The sequence below is a fragment of the Sarcophilus harrisii genome, chromosome 6 (assembly GCF_902635505.1).
Source record: "Sarcophilus harrisii chromosome 6, mSarHar1.11, whole genome shotgun sequence".
Lineage (NCBI taxonomy): Eukaryota > Metazoa > Chordata > Mammalia > Dasyuromorphia > Dasyuridae > Sarcophilus > Sarcophilus harrisii.
The window spans coordinates 245,599,099-245,608,817 of NC_045431.1; positions in this window are offsets into that span (position 1 = coordinate 245,599,099).

Consider the following 9,719-nt stretch of genomic DNA (forward strand, 5'->3'; position numbering starts at 1 on the left):
ATGAAATTTGTTGAAATCCATTGGATGCATATAATCGAGGAGGAGGAACTGCTCATCAGAGAGAGAATTTGTATGATTCAATTTTTTTTGGTGATCTTGCTTTGCTGAAATAAGTTAATTGAATTTCTTTGATGAAACGACTTGAGAAAGGCAGAATTTCTCTGTACATTTGCTTGATGAATGTGGGTCAGAGAAAGAACGAACTTGCATCGATTTTCTCACTGAACTTAGGCCAGAGAAAGGAGGAAATTGGTTAGATTTGTTGAATGTACATGATTCCGCAGAAGTGGTAACTTGCACAGAATTTCCTGTTTTAACAATGCTAGATGTAAAGGGACCTTAAACCAGTTTTCTTAACAAACTTGTAATAGAGGCCATCAGGAATTTGTATAGATTCCCTTGATAAATTTGAAATTGAGAAAGGAAAATTTTTTTTGCATATTGTTGAACTTCTTAGGCAAATAGCAAACTTCTCATATTGACTTGCTCACAGAAATAGCAGAAAGTAAGTAGTATGTTGTAGAACACCCCTAGATAAACTGGGTTAACTGGCATCAGAGAAAACAGGATTGTATAGAATCTTTCCATGGAACTGAACATGGGAAAAGTAGAATTTCTTCTATGCACATGCTTGATTGTGTTAGGTCAGAGAAAAAAAAAACATCGTATACACTTATTCACTGAAATTGTCTCAAAAGGAAAAGGAACTTGTGTAATTTCTCTTGGTGAACTTGTGTTGCACAAATAAGGACCTTGCATGTATTCTTTTGATGAAAGATCTGGGAAAGACATTACTTTTGAGCAGATAGTTGATAAACCTGGATCAGAGAGAGCAGGAACTTAAGTGTATTTGCTTATAGAAATAGTGTGGTAAGTAGAAGGAAGTTGTAGAACTTTTCTTGAACATGTCATAGATATCAGTAACTTGTATTCTGTTGATAAAGTTGATCTAAAAGATAGAATGTCTTTTACAAATATATTCAGTATATTTGGATCAGACAAAGAGAATATATTTATATTTACTCATTGAAACAGAGTCCATAGCAGATGGAACCAGTAGGTATTCTTTGGATGATAAAGGTCCAGGGGAAGTTGGAAATTCTATGCATATTACGATGAACTTCAGAGATGGAAAAAAATTATGTGGGATTTGTTAATAATATTGTTGGTAGAAGAAATTTGTGTATATATTTTTGATGAATTAATATCAGAGATATCAGGATCTTATATGGATTCTCTTGATGAAATTGACATAGAAGTCCTTTATTCACACTCAATGAAATTGGGTCAGAGGAAGAAGGAAATTGGGTGAACTTCCTGATATACCACCCAAGTTTGAGAGACATATGGATTCAGTTGACAAAAATAGACCTGGAAGTTATAACTAGATTTTGAACTTGCATTAAAGAAGTAGGTTGTATAAATTTGCTCATTGTGACAGCAAGATAGGTAGAGGGAATATATAAAGTTTCTGTTGGTAAACTTTTATCAGAATAGTGACAAAACTGTGCATTTGCTTAGGTCCAAGGATAGAGAAAATTTGAATGTGAAATGTTGAAAGATGTTTTTTGGATTCCCTTGAAGAAAGCAGATCTAGGAAAGACATGACTTCTTCTACATAAACTGTTGATGAACTTGTGTGAGAGAAGAAAGGAACTTGTGTGGATTTGGTCACTGTAAGAGATGATAGAGGAAACTTCTGCAGCTTTTCCTGATGAATTTTGGAGAAAATAGAAACATGCATGGATTCTTTTGAAAAATTCTGAAGTGTGGAAGGTTAAAACATTTTGTATACATATGTATACATATGACCCATACATAAAGTTGGGTCAGAAAAAGTAGGAAACTGAGTGGACTTAGAAATTGAGGGATATTGTATGGATTCTCATGATAAAAATGAACCTGAGAAAGACAAAACAACTTCTAGGAATACAGGTAGTAAACTTGGATCAGTGAAAGAAAGAACTTGTGTCATTTTGCATAGAAGATACAGCTTGTACAGTTTCTTTTGGTAAATGTTCATCAGTCAAATCAAGAAACTGCATTTGTTCACTGAAATAGGTCCAAGGATTTCAGGCATTTGCATGTCTTCTCTTGGTAAACTTTTGTCAGGAAAATCAGAAAATTGCTTGGATTCTATTGAACAAAATGGAAGCAAAAATATGTAATTTCTTCTTTGTTCACATTCAATGAATTTGGGTCAGAGAAAGAAGGTAATTTGTGGTGGCCTATGGATTTCCTTCATCAAAGTGGTCTTGGAAAAGACAACTTCTTCTCATGCTACTGATGAATGAGAAGAAACTTGTGTAGATTTAGTAGCATGATAGATAGAGGGTATCTGGGGAGTGATTCTTGATGAATTTGTTTCAGAGAAATCAGGAACACAGAGATTCACTTGGAGAATCCGTAAACTTGGAAAGATGTAAGTTCTTATGTGTTGTGCTTCACAAAACTGAGTCAGAGAAAGTAAGAAATTAGGTGGACTTGTTGACTGAAATAACATAAGGAAAAGGGATGTTCTATGAATCCCCTTGATGAAAGTGGACCTGGAAAAAAGAGAAATTTTGTGCATTCAACTAATGAACTTGGGTCAGAAAAAGAAAGAACTTGTATGTACTTTGTCACTGCAAAAGCACAGTAAGGAGAGGAAACTTGTAAAACAACTGTATAAATTTGTTTCAGAGAAAGCAGGAGCATGGGACTTGGAAAGATGGAATTTCTTGTGTCTATGCTTCCTGAGTTCAAGTCAGAGAAGGAAAGGAATTGAGTGAACTTGACTAAAATAGCGACAAAGTATGAAGGAAGTTGAAGAGATTCTCTTGATAAAAATGAACCTGGGAAAGACATGACTTCTTTGCATACAGTTGATAATCTTGAGTCAGAGAAAGAAGGAACTTATGTGGACTTGGTAATTGTAAAATCATGTTAGAATTTGTGGAACACCTCTTGTTAAATTTGTTTCAGAGAAAGTAGCAATATCTGTGGTTTCTTTTAATGACACTGGAACTCAGAAAGGTGAAATTTCTTGTGTGAATATGACTGGTGAACTTTGCCCAAAGGAGAGTAGAAAACTGGGTGGACTTGCTGACCGAAAAAACATCAGTGTCTGAGAGATTTGGAATAGATTTCCTTGATGAAAGTGGAACTGGAAAAAAAACACAAAACTTCAATGTTAATGAATTTAGGTCAGGGAAGGAAGGAACTTGTATAGATTTGATAACTGCAGTTATTGGAGTAACTATAGTTAGCAAAATACTTTCAAGGGAATGTGTCCTGTTTCCCTTGAATATATTTCAGAAGAAACAGGAAAACATAAGGATTCTTTTGATAAAATTAGAACATTAAAAGATGCAAGTTCTTGTATACAAACAAGCTTTGTACACAAAGGCTTGATTAATTTGAGTCAGAAGAGAGAGAAACTTGAGTGGACTTATTGACTAAAATAACACCAAGGTTTGAGAGAGGTTGGGTGGAATCTCTTGATTTCAGTGGATCTGGAAAAGAGCTAACTTCTTCTTTTCCTACAACTAAAGAACTTGCCTCAAGTAAGGAAGTAGATTGTTTCGATTTGCTCTCTGTGACATCAAGGTGGGTGGAAGAAGCTGGTAAAGTTTCTATTGGTGAATTTTTGTCACAGTGAGAAAATTGTGTGCATTCGGTCAGTGAAATAGGAACAAGAGAAGTCCTTTGTGGGTCTTCTTTTAGTAGGCAAATATCAGAGCTATCAGAAAACTGCCTGGATTCTATTGGACAAAATGGAAACAAGAAATGTAGAATTTCTTTTGTGTTCTCATTCAAGGAAGATTGGACAGAGGAAGAAGAAACCTGGGTGGATTTATTGATTGAAATAATACCAAGGTTTGAGATATCTTGAATAGATTCCTTTGATTTTCGTGAAAGCTGAAAAGACATCACTTCTTTTATGCCTACAGCTGATGAACTTGCATCAAATAAAGGAGTAGATTGTTTTGATTTACCCTCTGTGACAGCAAGATGGGTAGAGGGAACTGGTAAAATTTCTTCTGTTAAACTTTTATGAGAGGAATGAGTAAGTTGTATTTCACTACTCACTGAAATAGGTTCAGGGATAGTAAGCCTTTCTGTGTCTCCTTTTGGTAGACCTGTGTCTAAGTCAGACATCTCCCTGGATTCTTTTGGATGAAGTGGAAGCAAGACAGATGGGGCTTCTGTGTTCACATTCACTGAACTTACGAAAGAGGAAGAAGAAACTTGGGTGGACTTGCTGAATAAAATAAGACTAAGGTTTGAGATATGTTGGATAGATTCCTTTGATTTTAGTGAACCAGAGACAGAGATGACTTCTTTTATGCCTACTCCTGATGACCTTACATCCAATAAAGAAGTAGTTTGTGTCCATTTGCTCTGTGTGACAGCAAGATCAGCAGAGGGAACTGGTAAAATTTCTTCTGTTAAACTTTTATGAGAGGAGTGAGAAAGGTGTATTTGGCTGCTCACTGAAATAGGTTCAGGGACAGTAAGCTTTTCTGGGGCTTCTTCTATGTTCACATTCACTGAACTTAGGAAAGAGGAAGAAGAAACTTGGGTGGACTTGCTGAATAAAACAAGACTAAGATTTGAGAGATGTTGGATAGATTCCTCTGATTTTAGTGAAACTGGGACAGATGTAGCTTCTTTTATGCCTACCCCTGATGGCCTTACATCCAATAAAGAAGTAGTTTGTGTCCATTTGCTCTGTGTGACAGCAAGATCAGCAGAGGGAACTGCTAAAATTTCTGTTAAACTTTTATGAGGGGACTGAGAGAGTTGTATTTGGCTGCTCACTGAAATAGGCTCAGGGATAGTAAGTCTTTCTGGGACTTCTTCTGTGTTCACTGAACTTAGGAAAGAGGAAGAAGAAACTTGGGTGGACTTGCTGAGTAAAACAAGACTAAGATTTGAGAGATGTTCAATAGATTCCTCTGAGTTTAATGAACCTGGGACAGATGTAGCTTCTTTTATGCCTACCCCTGATGGCCTTACATCCAATAAGGAAGTAGTTTGTGTCCATTTGTTCTCCATGACAGCCAGTTGGATAGAGGGAACTGATAAAATTTCTTCTGTTAAACTTTTATAAGGGGACTGAGATAGTTGGATTCTGGTGCTCACTGAAATAGGTTCAGGGATAGTAGGCTTTTCTGTGTCGTCTTTTGATAGATCTGTGTCAACGTCAGACAGCTGCCTGGGTTCTTTTGGATGAAGTGGAAGCAAGAGTGATGGGGCTTCTTCTGCATTCACATTCACTGAACTTAGGAAAGAGTAAGAAGAAACTTGGGTGGACTTGCTGAGTAAAACAAGACTAAGATTTGAGAGATGTTCAATAGATTCCTCTGAGTTTAATGAACCTGGGACAGACGTAGCTTCTTTTATGCCTACCCCTGATGGCCTTACATCCAATAAGGAAGTAGTTTGTGTCCATTTGTTCTCTGTAACAGCAATATCAGTAGTGGGAACTAGTAAAGTTTCTTCTGTTAAACTTTTATGAGAGGACTGAGATAGTTGGATTTGACTGCTCACGGAAATAGGTTCAGGGGTAGTAGGCTTTTCTGTATCTTCTTTTGGTAGACCTGTGTCAGTGTCAGACAGCTGCCTGGATTCTTTTGGAGGAAGTGAAAGCAAGAGTGATGGGGCTTCTTCTGCATTCACATTCACTGAACTTAGGAAAGAGTAAGAAGAAACTTGGGTGGACTTGCTGAGTAAAACAAGACTAAGATTTGAGAGATGTTCAATAGATTCCTCTGAGTTTAATGAACCTGGGACAGACGTAGCTTCTTTTATGCCTACCCCTGATGGCCTTACATCCAGTAAGGAAGTAGTTTGTGTCCATTTGTTCTCTGTAACAGCAATATCAGTAGAGGGAACTAGTAAAGTTTCTTCCGTTAAACTTTTATGAGAGGACTGAGATAGTTGGATTTGGCTGCTCACTGAAATAGGTTCAGGGATAGTAGGCTTTTCTGTGTCATCTTTTGATAGACTTGTGTCAACGTCAGACAGCTGCCTGGGTTCTTTTGGATGAAGTGGAAGCAAGACAGATGGAGCTTCTTCTGTGTTCACATTCACTGAACTTAGGAAAGAGGAAGAAGAAACTTGGGTGGATTTGCTGAATAAAACAAGATTAAGGTTTGAGAGATGTTCGATAGATTCCTCTGATTTTATTGAAACTGGGACAGATGTAGCTTCTTTTATACTTTCCCCTGATGGCCTTACATCCAATAAGGAAGTAGTTTGTGTCCATTTGCTCTGTGTGACAGCAGGATCAGCAGAGGAAACTGGTAAAATTTCTTGTGTTAAACTTTTATGAGGGAAATGAGAAAGGTGTATTTGACTGCTCACTGAAATAGGTTCAGAGATGGGTTTTTCTGTTTCTTCTTTTGGTAGGCCAGTGTCAAAGTCAGAAAGCTCCCTGGATTCTGTTGGATGAAATGGAAGCAAGACAAGTGGAGCTTTTTCTGACTTCACATTCACCGAACTTAGGAAAGAGGAAGAAACTTGGGTGGACTTGCTGAGTAAAAGAAGACTAAGGTTTGAGAGATGTTGGATGGATTCCTTTGATTTTAGTGACCCTGAGAAAGACATAGCTTCTTCTATTCCTACAACTAATGAACTTGCCTTAATTAAGGAAGTAGATTGTTTCGATTTGCTCTCTGTGACAGCACAATAGGTGGAGGGAAGTGATAAAGTTTCTGTTAAACTTTTATGGGAGGAATGAGAAAATTGTGTGCATTTGCTCAGTGAAATGGGTATGAGAGAAGTCCTTTGTGGGTCTTCTTTTAGTAGGCAAGTATCAGAAATATCAGAAAACTGCCTGGATTCTGTTGGACAAAATGGAAACAAGAAATGTAGAATTTCTTTTGTTTTTTCATTCAGTAAACTTGGGACAGAAGAAGAAGAAACTTGGGTAGACTTATTGATTGAAATAATACCAAGGTTTGTGATATCTTGGATAGATTCCTTTGATTTTCGTGAAAGCTGGAAAGACATCACTTCTTTTATGCCTACAGCTGATGAACTTGCATTAAATAAAGGAGTAGACTGTTTTGATTTACTCTCTATGACAGCAAGATGGGTAGAGGCAACTGGTAAAGTTTCTGCTGTTAAACTTTTAGGAGAGGACTGAGAAAGTTGTATTTCACTACTCACTGAAATAGGTTCAGGGATAGTAGGCTTTTCTGTGTCATCTTTTAGTAGACCTGTGTCAAAGTCAGACGGCTGCCTGGATTCTTTTGGATAAAATGGAAGATAGATAGATTGAGCTTCTTCTCTTTTCACTTTCAAGAAACACACAAAAGAGGAAGAAGAAACTTGGGTGGACTTGCTGAGTAAAACAAGACTAAGGTTTGAGGGATGTTGGATGGATTCCTCTGATTTTTGTGAAACTGGTACAGATGTAGCTTTTTTTATGCCTACCCCTGATGGACTTACATCCAATGAGGAAGTGGATTGTGTCAGTTTCCTCTCTGTGATAGCAAGATGGGTAGAGGGAACTGGTAAAATTTCTTCAGTAAACCTTTTATGAGAGGACTGAGAAAGTTGTATTTGACTGCTCATGGAAATAGGTTCAGGGATAGTAAGCTTTTTTGTATCTTCTTTTGGTAGACCTGTTTCAAAGTCAGACAGCTGCCTGGATTCTTTTGGATGAAATGGAAGCAAAACAGATGGAGCTACTGGTACAGATGTAGCTTTTTTTATGCCTACCCCTGATGGACTTACATCCAGTGAGGAAGTGGATTGTGTCAGTTTCCTCTCTGTGATAGCAAGATGGGTAGAGGGAACTGGTAAAATTTCTTCTGCAAAACTTTTATGAGGGGACTGAGAAAGTTGTATTTGACCGCTCACGGAAATAGGTTCAGGGGTAGTAGGCTTTTCTGTATCTTCTTTTGGTAGACCTGTGTCAGTGTCAGACAGCTGCCTGGATTCTTTTGGATGAAGTGGAAGCAAGACAGATGGGGCTTCTTCTGCATTCACATTCACTGAACTTAGGAAAGAGGAAGAAGAAACTTGGGTGGACTTGCTGAGTAAAACAAGACTAAGATTTGAGAGATGTTCCATAGATTCCTCTGATTTTATTGAAACTGGGACAGATGTAGCTTCTTTTATGTCTACCCCTGATGGCCTTACATCCAATAAGGAAGTAGTTTGTGTCCATTTGTTCTCTGTAACAGCAATATCAGTAGTGGGAACTAGTAAAGTTTCTTCTGTTAAACTTTTATGAGAGGACTGAGATAGTTGGATTTGACTGCTCACTGAAATAGGTTCAGGGGTAGGCTTTTCTGTATCTTCTTTTGGTAGACCTGTTTCAAAGTCAGACAGCTGCCTGGATTCTTTTGGATGAAATGGAAGCAAAACAGATGGAGCTGCTTCTGTGTTCACATTCACTGAACTTAGGAAAGAGGAAGAAGAAACTTGGGTGGACTTGCTGAGTAAAACAAGACTAACATTTGAGAGATATTCCATAGATTCCTCTGATTTTAGTGAAGCTGGGACAGACGTAGCTTCTTTTATGCCTACTCCTGATGACCTTACATCCAATAAAGAAATAGTTTGTGTCCATTTGCTCTGTGTGACAGCAAGATCAGCAGAGGGAACTGGTAAAATTTCTTGTGTTAAACTTTTATGAGGGAAATGAGAAAGGTGTATTTGGCTACTCACTGAAATAGGTTCAGGGATAGTAAGCCTTTCTGGGGTTTCTTCTGTGTTCACATTCACTGAACTTAGGAAAGAAGAAGAAGAAACTTGGGTGGACTTGCTGAGCAAAACAAGACTAAGGTTTGAGAGATGTTCGATAGATTCTTCTGATTTTAGTGAACCTGGGACAGACGTAACAGACGTAGCTTCTTTTATGCCTACCCCTGATGGCCTTACATCCAAGAAGGAAGTAGTTTGTGTCCATTTGTTCTCCATGACAGCAAGATGGATAGAGGGAACTGGTAAAATTTCTTCTGTTAAACTTTTATAAGGGGACTGAGATAGTTGGATTCGGCTGCTCACTGAAATAGGTTCAGGGATAGTAGGCTTTTCTGTGTCGTCTTTTGATAGACCTGTGTCAACATCAGACAGCTGCCTGGGTTCTTTTGGATGAAGTGGAAGCAAGAGTGATGGGGCTTCTTCTTCGTTTACATTCATTGAACTTAGGAAAGAGGAAGAAGAAACTTGGGTGGACTTGCTGAGTAAAACAAGACTAAGGTTTGAGAGATGTTCGATAGATTCCTCTGATTTTAGTGAACCTGGGACAGATGTAGCTTCTTTTATGCCTACCCCTGATGATTTTACATCCAATAAGGAAGTAGTTTGTGTCCCTTTGTTCTCTGTACCAGCAATATCAGTAGAGGGAACTGGTAAATTTTCTGTTAAACTCTTATGAGAGGACTGAGAGAGTTGTATTTGGCTGCTCACTGAAATAGGTTCAGGGATAGTAAGCCTTTCTATGTCTTCTTTTGGTAGACCTGTGTCAAAATCAGATAGCTTCTTGGATTCTTTTGGATGAAATGGAAGCAAGACAGATGGAGCTTCTTCTGTGTTCACATTTACTGAACTTAGGAAAGAGGAAGAAGAAACTTGAGTGGACTTGTTATCTATAATATCACCAAGGTTTGAGAGATGTTGGATGGATTCTCTTGATTTTAGTGAACCTGAGAAAGATTTTCTTTCTTTTATGTCTACTACTGATGGACTTACGTCCAATGAGGAAGTAGTTTGTGTCC